Here is a 15777-nt window from a genome sequence, read left to right as displayed (position 1 = left end):
TTCTACAAGTTGTGCCTCCATCGCTTGTGTCCAGATCACACGCTGCACAGCCGTGCTGCTCCGTCTTTTTCACGGCGTTTACGTGTTTGCGCGCGAGCAGTGTGAGCAGCTCACGAGCGATTGATGATCGGGAGCTGGTCGTGAGGTGTTAATCACTTCTCGTTACCCCACGTATACTACACGACGCACGATGAAGGCCAAAATCGGTCCGATCACTCAAAAATCGGCTCAAAATGGGCCTAAAACCGCACAGTGTGAGCCCAGCGTTAGAGCAGCAATGTTTGTTCCCCTCAGAGAAAGGGAAGAATGGGAAAAGGAAAACACCTGGCTGGAAAAAGTTAATATGGGCATGTGCAGTGAATATCAGCGCTATGTGGCCAGAAGTGTGATAATATAATTTATTTTGTGTAATAAACGACTGCAAGGATAGATGATTACAACAAATAGATGACTAATACATAAAAGTAATACATAGATGAATAATGATGATGAGTTAAGATGCGTAATCATGGGAACAAGCGGGTTTTCAAACGGGAGCAGCTGATTAGCATTAGAAAAGCTGAAATAATACCTCAGCTGAAGCCAATTGTACTAAATGCACTAAATGTGCACTGTTACAAGAATATTTTTCTTTCTATTATTTTAAGTTAAGCAGGACAGAGTTCTTTTAAAGAAAGATTTACTTATATTCTCAAAAGTTAAGCATGACAGGCTTCTGTTTAAGAAAGAGACCTGTTTTACTGTGTTAATGTTGTCATTTTGAGCTAAAAATAAATGGCTAAATGATCATTTGTTTCACATGTGTTCATATCACAAAGAATACACATCTACTTAAATCAAATTCAAGTCAAAGGGTTAAAAAAAATAATTTCACACACAAAAAAAGAGCTAGAAAATTCACCACACTGGGAAGGGTGAAGACAACTGGGTCGCCCGGCCCTGGCCACGAGGTGTCCCTTATTTATTTTTCAGGGAGTTGGCAACCCTAACCGGCGGCCGCCTCGGGTCTCTTTTCCTTCTGCGTCCCTTTTCCTTCATCCACCTGCTGGCCTCCACCACTTGCTAATGTTACTGAATCTGTGGAAGCTCCGCGATAGCCACCACACGAAGTAACGAGTAATGACCCTATCTAAATCCCAGTAACGACTAACGCGTTCCTGATTTTGGCATAATAACTAGTTACCGTGCTCGTTACCGCAATAATAACGTAGTTACTGTAACGCGTTACTTAATAACGCGTTAGTCCCAACACTGGTCTACAGTAACAAAAGTTCTGTGAGCTAATAACTCATCTGCCATGTCGATGTCAGGAGGTTGATTAAAAATAGAGAAACTGTTGCCCAGAGAGATCAGTGAATGACATTCCAGAAGAAATCAAGGTAAATAACTGGATGAAGAGCATTAGAGCATTTATAGCGTATCTTTTTACTTTTAGGTGAATAACTAACATGTTGACATAGGCACAGATAAAATAAATGAATTGATAAAAATAAAACCACAGCAACAGAGACATGCTGTTACTGGCTAAAGGATGTCGACCTTAAAAAGTTTTTAAATGTGTTCTTCTTTCATGGTTGTGTTGCTTTGATCTTTGCTCTGACATTTTGCTTAATGCTCTATGTCATATTACCCTCAGGCAACAATTTGAAATGTGCCCCTTAAAATTGTTTTTTATTTATGCATTTTTTTGTTTATTTACTTTTTAAATTTCATATGACACATTTGGGATTCAAGCAAATAAGAAGTAGAAGAGGGTCTGACCTTTGACCTTGGAGTTCAGTAATTGTTTCAGTAACCAAAACTACACAGACCACAGGGCCAATAACTGCTAAACATAAACTGACATAAATATATTAGCAAAATAAAAGTGCATGAATGTGTAAAAATGTAAAGATGATTTGGTCATTTAGACTGATTTTAATTTCTGGATGTAAGGTACCAGGAAACAACAGTATTCTAAATGTCAAATGACTCAAATGTAATATTCTCCTCTATTTCATGAAGTTCCACACAGAATAGTAAATGTCAGACACACACACAGAAACTAACTCGTGCATGTGCGAACACACACATATACATACTCCCACATGCAGTTATTTGCTTGTTGAACTTGATGTTTGTTAAAATAAAATTAAAACGTGAAATACATTTTTACTACTACAGGAGTATTTAGGCAAGGCAAGTTTATTTATATAGCACAATTCAACAACAAGGTGGTTCAAAGTGCTTTACAGAGACATTAAACATAAAAACAAATAAAAAGCATGATTTAAAATTGATTAAAAAAAACTGATAAAATCAGAACAGTAGATAAAATCAGTAGTTAAAATTTAAGTTTTGAAATTTAAGCTTAAAAGTGTGGATTTGGTGTTTTATTCAAATGCAGCTGAGAATAGGTGAGTCTTCAACCTGGATTTAAATAAACTGAGTGTTTCAGCTGATCTGAGGCTTTCTGGGAGTTTGTTCCAGATATAAGGAGCATAAAAGCTGAATGCAGCTTCTCCGTGTCTGGTTCTGACTCTGGGAACTGATAAAAAACTGGATCTAGATGACCTGAGGGATCTGGAAAGTTCATACTGGGTCAGGAGGTCACTGATGTATTTTGGTCCTAAACCATTCAGAGCTTTATAGACCAGCATCAGAACTTTAAAGTCTATCCTCTGACGGACAGGCAGCAGTGTAAAGACCTCAGAGCTGGACTGATGTGGTCCACTCTTTTGGTCTTAGTGAGGACTCGAGCAGCAGAGTTCTGAATGAGCTGTAGATGTCTGACTGATTTTTTAGGTAGACCTGTAAAGATGCTGTTACAGTAATCAAGCCTGCTAAAGATGAATGCATGGACTAGTTTTTCCAGGTCCTGTTGAGACATCAGATCTTTTATCCTTGAAATATTCTTGAGGTGATAGTAAGCTGATTTTGTTATTGTCTTAGTGTGTTTTTCTAAGTTTAGGTCTGCATCCATCACTACACCCACATTTCTCGCCTGGTTTGTGGTCTTTAGATGTATAGATTGAAGTTCTCTGGTGACCTGTAATCGTTTTTCTTTGGCACCAAAGACTATTACTTCAGTTTTGTTTCTGTTAAGCTGGAGAAAATTGTGGCACAACCAGTCATTGATTTCCTCAATGCATTTACCAAGAGCCTGTACAGGGCCTTGGTCTCCTGGTGACATTGTGATATATATTTGTGTGTCATCTGCATAGCTGTGATAGTTTATTTTGTTGTTCTTTATAATCTGTGCCAGTGGGAGCATGTAAATGTTAAACAGAAGGGGTCCCAAGATGGAACCTTGGGGAACTCCACATGTGATACTTGTCTGCTCAGATGTGAATTTACCTATTGATACAAAGTATTTCCTGTTTTCTAAGTATGTTTTGAACCAGTTTAGTACAGTTTAACCAGACCTGCCCAATCCTCCAGTCGTTTGAGTAATATGTTGTGGTCAACTGTATCAAATGCTGCACTGAGATCCAGTAAAACTAAGACTGACATTTTTCCACTGTCTGTATTCAGACCTATTTCATTAAACACTTTGGTCAGAGCGGTTTCAGTGCTGTGGTTCTGTCTAAATTTACAGAAAACATTTTGGTACCTTTTAAGCACATTGTTGCCCTGAGGCAACAAACCAGTTTCTGGCACGGGGGGTCAAATTTCTTTACTGCTATATCAACTGGAACCCCCAATCACCCAAAAACACACACACACACACACACACACACACACACACACATATATATATATATATATATATATACTGATGAAACTGGTGAAAAAATTGTCAATTCAATTTTCTCAGATGAGAGGTGAAACGTCTTCAAGCAACTTAAAGAAGTCCAGACGCTTTTCTTTGCAAGCTCTTTTGACTACGATGACCTGGATGACTGAGAACCTTCACAGACACTTGTAGATCACCAGTTTCCGATACTCACACCAGCCCATCTGGCACCAACAAACATGCCCAGGTCAAAGCATCTGAAGCCACATTCCTTCCCCACTCTGATGCAGGTCAGATTGACCACGTTAGCATGTCTGCCATTTGATTGGATGATATGTTAACCTTGTGAGAGGAAGTCAAGACGAAACTGTCTTTGGAAGAATCAGAATCAGACAGCATACTCTATTAATTTGTGAGTATACATATATATATGGTATTCTGTAAGTGATTGTGTGCTCACAGATTTGTTTGTCAATCATGGCCAATAATAAACTGAACCTTGTTGAGAACCATTATTAATGACATTTAGTTAAAAATGTAATTTGATTCGTTTAGACGTTTTTCCCCTGGTTTATAACTGCGTTAATGAAGAGCCTGAGGTATAATAGCACCGGTATAATGATCACATTTATGATTATTAATTGCATGAATAATTCATAGTTGACTTTTTAAATTGCTTTGGAGAAATTGCTCCCATAAACCACAAATTTAAAAAAATGCTTCAGAATTTTTTTTAAGGATTCAAATGGGTGACCTGAGCTCTGCAAAAAAAAAAAAAGGAAAAAAAATACCAAGTGCGCCCATCGAGTTCCCACAATCTGTTTACATATTATTTTGCGTTTGTTATTACTTTCATTATTTTTTATCATGAAATTAACTCTAAATTTAAGGAATAGCTGCTTTGACCCCTCCAAAAATGTAATATGTAGATTGATAGAATTGGAGGCAGTGGGTGCCATATTTTGATGAATGTCATTACACACTCTGCGCACTAATGAGAAAAACTACTCCCCCAATAGGATTCAACTGTGGTTTTGAAAACTGATAAGATTTTCCCTTTCCAGAGCTAGAAGTACTAACTTCATGCAGTGCTACAAGACCAAGTGAACTGTATCCAAGTCACAAGGTTTTCAAATAAATCATCCATCCATAAACAAACAAAATAAAAATAAAGACAAAAACACTATTTGAAATCTTTATAAATTATTTAACTGAAACCCACCTGCATTAATACTATTTTTATTTATATAGATTTCTTCCTTTAGATAGTGCAGTTTGTGAAATTAAAAATCCTGTTAGTGCAGTCTGATCCTCCAGGTCTGCATGGCCATGCAGCAAAACTGCAGCATTATGGGCTGTGCATTTTAAAGCCAAAAGGTTTGAGGCAGAAAGCTGGGGCTGGAAGCTGCTCAACTAGCTGCAAGCATCACATGCCAAAGACATCAGAAAGCCATTCACTACCACCGAGAGGTTCCACGGGAAGAAACAATAGTGGGCAAACAGACTCTCTTGCCCTCTGCTTTGTGCAAGATTTGTATAAGGCCAGCCTGCATGACTGCCAGAGTATTACTGGCCATTGGAAAGCTTTTTTTCCATCACTATCAGCTTTTGCAGAATCTGATTAAGAAGGATTTACATTTCTTCTACTGTGACCAGGAGTCATTCCCCTGGGTGCACCTGTACGCCTAAACCACAGACCCTCTGGTTTTGATGAAGGAAGACAGTATGTAACCTGGAAATAGGTCTTTGAGCACACAAACAAGCGCAGCATACCCAGCTCACATTTCCCCATTTTTTTTGCTGGTTCACCTTTTTCTCTTTCCATTTCTGCACCCAAGTAAAGCATACTTTAAAATCAGGAAAAACTGTGTATATAGAAATGGTAGAACAAAATGTTAAACGTGTGAATGCTCTGTAAGCACTGGAAATTTAATAGTAATATGACTGAATGTTTTGGGATATCTGCACTGTATCATAGCTCTTCTGATGTGAAATCATTATCCATCCATTCATTTTCTTCTGTTTATCCGATTCAGGGTTGCAGTCTGGACTAGAGCCTTTTTCACGGGTGTCATAGGGGAAGAGGCGGGGTAAACGCTGGACAGGTGACCAGTATATTGTACGGTTAACACAGAGACACAGAAAGACTTTCACACACACATTTACACCTAGAGCCAATTTAGAATTTGCATTTACCTAACAAGCATATCTTTGAACTGTGGGAGGAAGCAGGGGTACCTGAAGAGAGAACATAGTAACCCCACACAGAGAGGTGGATGTTCTTTCTGTCAGGTGACAGTGCTGACCACATATAACCAAACTTTTACACATTATCTATATTAGCATTATAATGGCAAGGTGAAGTCCATCATTCAAAGACTATTCGCAGATAGAAAATATTGAAGACAGTTGGCAATCATCACAGGAATGGCTATCCCAGCAAATTCGTCCAAGCACAGCAGCAAATCTACAACAAAATAACTGAAACGGAAAAGACTCATGGTTTTGCAGTGTCCCAGCCAAAGTCCAGACCTAAACCTGACTGAAATGCTGTGACAGGACCTTGAAAGAGCTGTGCATGAATAAATGCCAGCAAACGTCCCTGAAACGAAGCAACAATGTAAAGAAGTGTGAGCCAATCTTTCTCCACAGTGACATGAGAAATTGAAAGTCATACAGAAAATGGTCACTCCAAGTTATTGCTGCTAAAGGTGCTTCTACAAGCTACTGAATCATGGGCTCTACTTTTTTTTTTACATACTACTTCTTTTTCGCAAAGTATAAAATGCTATTTGATGTTTATCTGAAGTTGAACCTGGTAAGGACATGGCGGTCGCGTCTGTCAGCCTGCCCCAGGGCAACTGTGGCTACAACCGTAGCTTGCCTCCACCAGTGTGTGAGTGTGCCGCGAGAGTGAATGAATAGTCAAGTCAAGTCAAGTTTATTTATAAAGCACATTTAAAAACAACCGAGGCTGACCAAAGTGCTGTACAATAAAATACAAATATAAAATACAATAAAACACAAGTACATAAAACACCTCACTGATAAAACAATAAATTAAAACAATAAGTTAAACCTTGCTAAAAGCCAATGAGAAGAGATGAGTTTTAAGAGCAGTTTTAAAAGTTCCAAGGCTTGTGGAGAATCTGATGTGAGGAGGTAAACTGTTCCACAGTCTGGGTGCAGCCACAGCAAAAGCCCTCTCTCCCCTAGTCTTTAGTCTGTACCTGGGAACATCTAAGAGCATCAGGTCTGCTGACCTCAAAGATCTCCTGGGGCGGTAAATGCTAAGAAGCTCTGTCAGGTAAGGAGGTGCAGTACCGTTAAGAACCTTAAAAACCAACAGTAAAATTTTAAAATCAATCCTAAAAGCAACTGGGAGCCAGTGGAGAGAGCAGAGGACCGGAGTGATGTGGTCTCTCTTTTTGGAGCCGGTCAGCATGCGAGCAGCAGCGTTCTGCACCAGTTGAAGGCGATGCAGGCAGGAACGATCTAAACCAGCATAAAGGGAGTTACAGTAGTCCAGCCGTGAAGTAATAAAAGCATGGACCACCCTTTCTAGATCGTTCCTGGACAGGTAGGACTTGACTTTAGCTAAAATCCGTAGATGATAAAAAGATCCCTTGACTACGGAGCTGATTTGTTTATCAAATTTAAAAGCACTGTCAAAAGTAACACCGAGGCTCTTAATGGAGGAAGTACATTCGGAAGTTAGGGGTCCCATAAAATCAAAGGAAAGGTCGGGGTCTTTAGGAAGCCCAAACACAATGACTTCAGTTTTACTTTCATTTAGATGTAGAAAGTTAAGAGCCATCCAAGTCTTAATGTCAGACAAACAGGAGAATAACGGCTGCAGAGAGTCCTTACAGTCTAACCTCAGAGGGAGGTAGATCTGAATGTCATCAGCAAAGGTGTGGAAGGACACATTATGTTTGCGCAGCACATCGCCCAGAGGGAGCAAATACAGAATAAACAGCAGGGGGCCTAGAATGGACCCCTGAGGTACACCACAATAGTGGCATTGTAAAGCGGTTTGGGTGCCTTGAAAAGCGCTATATAAATCCAATCCATTATTATTATTATTATTATTACATAAGACATTTAGCCGTTGGAATAGAGATGTGGTAGTTGTTGAGAATCCTCTCTTCACCTACATAGATTTTACATTAAAATTTTAATGAAATAAAAAATTGTCCTTTGCGTATTTTATCTATTTAGTGTTACAATAAGTAGAACAAATGTGTTTTTTCTTTTGAAAATAAGGATTTTTCAGAGTAACTGTTGTTCAGGCATTTGTGAACAATAAGCAAGAAAACTGAAAAGTTATCTTGAGTTTATTTTAAACAACTTCCAGTGTTCTCAGACGATTTTAGAGACTTCCTGCTGTTGACAGTCCATTAAATTTTTCACTGTAGAAGTGTAAAAATAACACAACTTAACCCTGTGAGGTTTTAGATGGTTTGCTACACAAACATAAAGCAAATATAAATGTTGACATTTAGTCCAGGCCACCCAGTTCTATAGTGATACTGTACAACATTTAGATATAGAGGAAGACAGATGCACTATGAGTTTAAATGGATTCTTAAAAAGAAAAACAATAACAGACTTGTTTGTAACTCCACTCAACTGTGAAATTAAGAGTAAGCACTCTAATGAAGGAGTTTTGTTTCCAAATTTAGATTATGGCTACAACATGTTTACCACAATGACTCCCTTCATCAACATCAGTTCTACCCAAAAAAACTAAACTTTCAACATAACACAATTTACCAGAACAGATGAGGATAGCCTTTGAAAGCTTTTTAATTACTTCTTGGGGTGTTATGTTTTACCTGCCATTTGCAAAAAATAAAATTAATCTGAGAAAAAATATATCCAGAGAAACTACTAGCGACTGTTTATATAGCGCCAGTCACAGCAGCCTTGTAGTATCAAGTGCCTCAAGGCACTTGATGCTCCAAGGTAAAGACCCTGCAGTATTCTGGAGAAAACTCCAAAAATCAGATGACCCGATGAGCTGACATTTTGCAATGGCAGGAAGAAAAACTCTCATTTAAGAGGAAGAAACCTCCTTCAGAACTGGGATCAGGGAATGACAGACATCTGTTACGACTGTTTGGGTGATGAGGGGAAAGAGAAACGGAGAAAAAAAGAGAGAGCATAGGGAGACAGGGCAAAAAAATAGACTAATTAAGAGAGAAGATAAAATTTAATGACATGATGCAATGGTGTATAAACAGTTCGGGGTTGAAAAGAGGTGAGTGGAGATGTCACGGTTCTGGGTCATTTTGACCGAGCATTTTGAGTTTTTTATGTTTTGGTTTATTTTCTGATGCTCTTGTGCTTTGTTGATTATTATTAGAATTCTATGTTTCTGTTTATTCGTGTTCAGGGATTAGTTCTTAGGTTTTGTGTATCATGTTTAGTGTAGGTTCAGTTCTGTGTCTAGTCTGCATCTTTGTGTAGTGGTTCTTGTTTCCTGTTTTATTGTGAAGGTCTGTGTCTCATGTGAGTGTATTCAGTTTACCTCCCTTGTCTTGTCCTGTTAATTACTTCCAGCTGTGTTTCCCACCTGTGTGTAATCTCCCTGTGTTCTTCTGCGTGTATTTAAGTCGTGTCTTCTTACGTTGTAGTCGCTGGTCCGTCTGTTAATCTCCTGTGGATCCATCGTGTGTGTTCCCTGCCGTCCGTCTTCGTATGCCTCCATTTATCCTCCGTGCTCAGGTTTGCTGTTCAGTAGTTTAGTTTGCCCCAGTATAGTTTAGCTTTTGTTCGGTTTTGCCGTTTTTCACCTTGTACTTTATTTTCAATAAACCTCCTTCACATCTCAGCGAGTGTCTGCATTTGGATCCTTCTTTATTTTTCCCCACACAGCTCCTCCCACTCGCCATGACAGGAGAAGACTTGCTCAGTGCATCACATGAAGTCCTCCGGCAGTCTGAGCCTACAGCAGCCTAACAAAGGGACGATTCAGGATCACCTGATCCTGCCTTAACTATCATAAAGCGAAGTTTAGACTCTAATCTTAAAACTAGAAATGGTGTCTGTCTTCTGAATGCAAGCTGGGAGCTGAGTTTATTCTCTAACAAAGACTTATACAGACGTCTTTAATATATCTAATTCAAAGACATCCAAGGTGGGTTTTTTTTCCTTACGTAAAAGCAACATAGAAATGGGAAACACGCTGAGAATGAATATCAATTCATTCTCTGTCCATTTCACAAAATGACCTAAAATGTCTTGGAGACAAATTGACAATTTGTCTCCACATCCAATGCCGACAGATAATGACGGTGGCCATTACATAATCTCACTTTGTGCCACGTGTTCAGTTGCACGTAGCAGCGCTTTTTCCATCAGTATATGTTTATCATGTGTTCTCATCTAAAAGTTGCTCTTTGGAAATTAAAAAAAAATGGCCCATGCATATTTTGGAGTCCTGGGGCTGATCCAGGACTTGCTGGAAAGATTATATATCTCATCTGACCTGGGACATAAGAAAAAGGAAGTCTGGAATACCCTGATTTGCTTGTTGCCACCAAGTCCCGATCATTGTAGGAAATGGATTTATTGGAATACTGGAAAAAAAACATCAGGGTAGCAAAATAACTGAGACATAAGAAGGTAAGGAAGAAAACAAAGCTTCGGGGATTTAAAAGGGCACCCAGTTAAGTTTTAGACCACTGGTTGCACCTGGTGTCACATTATTCCAGTTTATCATTATGGTGCTTTATTTTTAGGTAGTGCTTATGTGCCAAGAAAGAGCACTACGTGTGCAAAAACAGAGGCAACTGCTCACTCGTAAAACTGCTTACTGGGAAAATTGGCTTTGCAGGTGTATTTTAATAAGAAAGTACATTAATCATGTGTGTTAAAACCTTAAGTATACAAAATTTAATTTTGATAAATAGTAATGCATTTAAGTAAGCCTTTTTTTCTTTGCAAAGAAATTTGCTACGTGGTAACTTTAACAAAACAAAAAAAAGTTGTCATTTTGAGAAATCTGGTGACCAGCTCTGGACAAATAACCACATTAAAATCCAGTTAAGTCATACCACTTTAGCCACACGCAATTTAGTCCCCACAGTCACAGTTAGGCTAATTTCATGCTCCTGTGATTGTACAAAGTTGTGAAATGGTTTAACACGTGCAACAAAACCTCCAGTGAGATGACCATAATTACAAATCCAAAACAAGCCTGTCCCCACCTGTATCATATCTCCACCATAAGCTCCAATGAGCAATTCACGAACATCATGGAGAAAGGTTGCACAGACAAACAGTAACGCTGCATGAAAATAAATTAACTGTCATGTACTTATGTTAATTAACTACCAAAAGGGTACCCACAACACACAGCACAATAAACCTGCCCCACAGTGCTCCTGGCCGTGTAGTGGCCTGGGGAGTCCTTCCACTTCATAGTGTAAAGGTCATCCTGTCTCAGTCTCTCTGGGTGCAGTCACGCTGAAAAGGAAATGTCCCTGCATGATGTGACAATTAATCTGACAGCTGTTAACAAGGTTAATACATCATATGTGTGTGCATTCTTTCAGGAGGACCTCTCGTCTTCATCTTCTTTCTTCTTCCACTTCTACCTTCAGAGCATTTGCTGGTCTGGAGCTGCTCACCTACCTTTTCAAAGTCAATTATTTTGTTCATCAGAATGCAACGACATGAGTTATTTTTTCCAGCTCCTTGTCGCAACATTCTCTCAAGATGTCTCTTTCACTAAACTTAATTGGAAGCGTAAATGCTTTTTAAGATGGCAGCACACTGTCAGAAAATTGGCAAACTCCAGTTTAGTGCTAAAGTGTCCATGAGTGTCTTTGCGTGTCTGTCGGGACAGCTATTTGACTGTCTGTGAGCGTCCAAACCTTTGACCTGCCAGTTCATACTTTTGTTTACCTCCCTTGACAAGATATCAGATTGAGTCTTACTTAGAAGGCGAAAAACAGTGTGAATAAAAATATTATATTATTTCAACGCCAGACAACATAGAGGAGTGCTTTGTTTTGCATCAGAATTAAAACAACTGTTGCCTTTTATTTTGATGAGAATGACTTTGACGATTCAAGTCTAGTGCACATAGGAAGAGAGAACAAATGAGCAAGGAGACAAACAGCCCAGCACAGTCAGTCCACAGGGGCGTTAGTAAAGCATATTGGTTTCTCTTATAGAATCTCAAACAGAGTTTGGGATGATTGGGAAAACTATCATTTGACTCTAGTTAAAGCAATGGCAAGTCCTCAAAACTAAAGTTTAATTCCGGGAGAAATTATACAACTTAAATTATTATTATTATTTTTAATCTTTGTATTATCATCATAATTGCTATGATTGTGGCTGTGCTTGATAAAAGATAATGATAAGTTTTCACATACCACCTCTGTTGTGCAGGTTAGAAAATTATACAGGTGTTTGTGGCTTCCAAATACACTTATCTTTTTGTCTGTACAAAGACCACAAAGGGATAAATGTGTTCATTACAGAGTAGTGTCTAGCACCACCTAACTCGGTTTCAAGCAATCCAGGAAAGACATCATATAGCTTGTTCCCACATATGCAGTAGTTCACTCCATAAACTGTAAACTGACAATGAAAACTGTGCATTTTGAAGGAAAAACCCGAGAACAGATGATAAAGAGAAAACATATTCATGACACAGATCTATTGCAAAATAGTAAAAGTAAACCCCTGAAGTGAATAGGACAAAATATTTTAACTCTAAAAGACATTACTGTGCAAAGGTCTTCAGCCACCCCTCATTCTATACTTGTGAAATATATTATGTGAAATAAGTACAGCCATTTATTAAAACATAAAAATAACAATTGAAATTCAGTATATAAGTAATAATGACCGAGAATATATACCCATATATTTGGCATGACTATCTTTATTCTTCAACACAGACAAAACTTTCTTAGACTAGTGTTCTTGTTCTTTCTCTAAGGAGCCTTCAGTTATACTTCTCCAGACTTCTAGAAGGTAACTCAGTGTCAATGTGTATGCCTAGAGACTCTAAAGAAAGGCCCAATAAAAAAGAAGTTAACATGTCTCAAGCTTTTATTGAACACAATGAGTGAAACATTTCTGGAAGGGACACTAGTTTGCTTGTGTGTTTGCTTGGAGGTCACAGGGGGGAGGGCAGGTAGGTGTTCTACTGAAGGTTTCCAATGAGAATGAACCAGTTCAGGTAGCATCTCCACCCAAATGTGGGACCATGCCTGCCCAAGCTAGCCTCAGACAGAAGTTACAGAAGCAGTGCAACTGAAGATCTATCTTGGATGTTCCCTGCCTTTTGTTCTGTTTTCTGTCAAGATGACACACTGCTTCATTAATGTTGATGGCCGGGGGACACCAATTCATGACTGATAGTGTGTGTTTGTTTGTGATCAAACTGGGATGATAGCCAGCTGCAGACCATTTCTGGGGCTTCAGTGAACAGTAGATGGATCAACTGAGGGGCCAGATGCATCTCTTCGGTCCTGTCGTTCATTTCTTAAGGTCATGACTTTCAGATACTGTTCATCTGCAGTAGATTGGGCTTTTTAGGCTTGCCACTTTTGCCTTTGTCCCCCCACTATGACCAGTTTCCTCATATTTTTTAAGATCACATAATTATTGTTATTATTTTATTTCATTTTGAAATATATTGTATTTTTATAACAGGTTGCTGGTAACAAAGCACCTAAAAATACAGTTACAAATTAGTTATTTGAAGAAAATGGTCAGGTACAAAGATTGAACTGATAATGAGTAAAGAAACAATTTCCTAAAAATAAAGGGAAAAAAGATGTGACTAAATGCTGCAAAAAAAAGAGTTTGAAATTTGTACTGATTCTAATATCAGCTGCATTTTTTAAACTTCCCTGTTCAGTGTATGAGTACAGTTACACAGTATAGACACGCTCTCTAAAGCTCTACCACATAAGAATAAAATAAGCATCCCACTGTTCTATAACTGTGTCTCGTTATAAAAAGAACATCCTCTTGTTATAATGAGTTGCTTTTATCACAAGACTATAAGCACTGGATCTCATAAGCCAGTGCTGAATGTTAGAAGAACAAAGATAGCGGAACATGCTGTCCCGTAAAGAATAGTGCAGCTCTCAAATTTCACTTTGCTCCTCTCTCTGATAGTCATTTGTAGTATCTGCATACAAATGACAATCCCATTAAAATTATATTGCTCAGAGAGAGCACAGTTTCTTTGTGTGCTAGGTCTGAAAGGGAGAAAAACCTGACTTGTTAATTAGTGTTCTCTTTCTGATTTGTGTTGAATTGTAATTGAACCTCATGGTAGAACTATAAAATGCAGCACACCATATGGGGGAAATGTGCCAGTCAGGCTTGTTGCCTGACTTAGTTGTTCCTTAAAAAAATCTGAATCTGTTAAAGTTAATTTAGCAAATACTTTTCATATGTTAACCTAAAGGGAAATGTTTCAGCTCTACTGGAACACACCCATAAACTCAAAGACAGTCAACTAGCTTGAAAACAGCGCAGTCAAAGCAGACGCCACTATCCAGCCACTTTAATTTATATAGCACCATTTCACAACAACAGGTAACGCAAGCCACTTTGTATCACAAGGTAAAGAGCCTACGACATTAGAGAGAAAGCCCCACCAATCAGATTTTCCCTCATGAGAAGGACCTGGCGACAGTGGGAAGAAAGAACTCCCTTTTAATAGGAAGAGGCCAACCTCTGGTAGAACAAAGCTCAGTGAGGGGCAGCCATCTGCTGTGATTAGTTGGCGGTAAGGGGATAGAGAAAAAGGGGATATTTTATTCTTTATTATTCCTTTATTACTTTTTAGCACAACAGCTGCCAATTACCTTGTGTTATACTGAAGAGAAGGGAAGCATCACTATAACCAGCATCTCCAAAACTGGTCAACTCACACAAAATACAATTTAAAAATAATCTGGATGGATGAACATCACTACAGACCAGACGGAAATGTGTAAATTAGATTCAGGGGGTGTACTGTCTCTTTAATACCTTGTGTCATAATAGATGGTTACTCTGGTTAGAGTGCAGTGTGGTGTAAGTTGTTGTTTTTTTTTTAAAATGGTGACATAGATTCAACAGATTCAACAAATCTGCATGTTTTCTTTTACTATTCTATTTTTTGATGGGCAAATAACTGCTATTTTCTCATACACCTTCTTAATAAAATCTATCTTGTAATGTAAAGTATGCACAGTTGGAAATGTTGGTCAAGCTTGCATTAGAAAGTCTTCTAATACACTTCTCATGTGATTGTAGGAGTGCGATCTCTAGTTTACAGGCTTGCCTTGTTCCCTGCTAATCTGAATATGTGAAAGTTTTTTAAGTCCTCTGCAAAAATCCCAACCCCACCAGAAACTATAAAAACTACCATAGGTCACTGAATTTGTAGCAGAAAAAGTGGTAATTTGGGTAAGATTTCATACAAAACGCCAGTTAACCTTCTGCTGTAGATCGTAAAATCTAAATGGTAAGACTTAGATGGTGCTGAAGGGTGATGGGTCTCAGTGTAGCTGTAGAAGTGTCAAAAATAAGGATGCTCTGCAGAGTGACTACTATAACATGTCAGTAAGCCTGCCTTCTGTCTCAACAAGGTGATGTGGATCCGTCATCTTGGAGAGAATGAAGCCATTGAGGTTGATACAATTAATGCATTGGTTGACATTTCACTGAGTGACCCAGCCCACACACATACATTTTCAGCCTTTAAAACATGCACAATGGTGGAAAAAAAGCATTTCCTGTAGTGATTTTACTAAACCCATATTCTAAGGCTGTTATTGGCAGACACAGGCAATGTGAAAAGGCTTTCAAGAATATTATTCATTTTGACTTATTTGATATAATCCTTCCACCTCAAGCTGTAGATTTGTAAATGTAACCCATTTATGGTAATGAGCATTAAATCCCCTTACAGTTATGTGTGCATACTCCATTTATTTTTGATTAAAATATCCCACATAATTTCTGCCTACTTCTTGACAAAATGGTAATTAAAGAATACAATTCCTTTTATAAAGGAAATTAATTCAGTCTAT

This window comes from Diplotaxodon limnothrissa, linkage group LG9 (genome assembly GCF_057381915.1).
Source record: "Diplotaxodon limnothrissa isolate DT_005_m linkage group LG9, D_limnothrissa_male_GT1.1, whole genome shotgun sequence".
NCBI classification, from domain to species: Eukaryota; Metazoa; Chordata; class Actinopteri; order Cichliformes; family Cichlidae; genus Diplotaxodon; species Diplotaxodon limnothrissa.
This window is presented reverse-complemented; position numbering follows the sequence as displayed.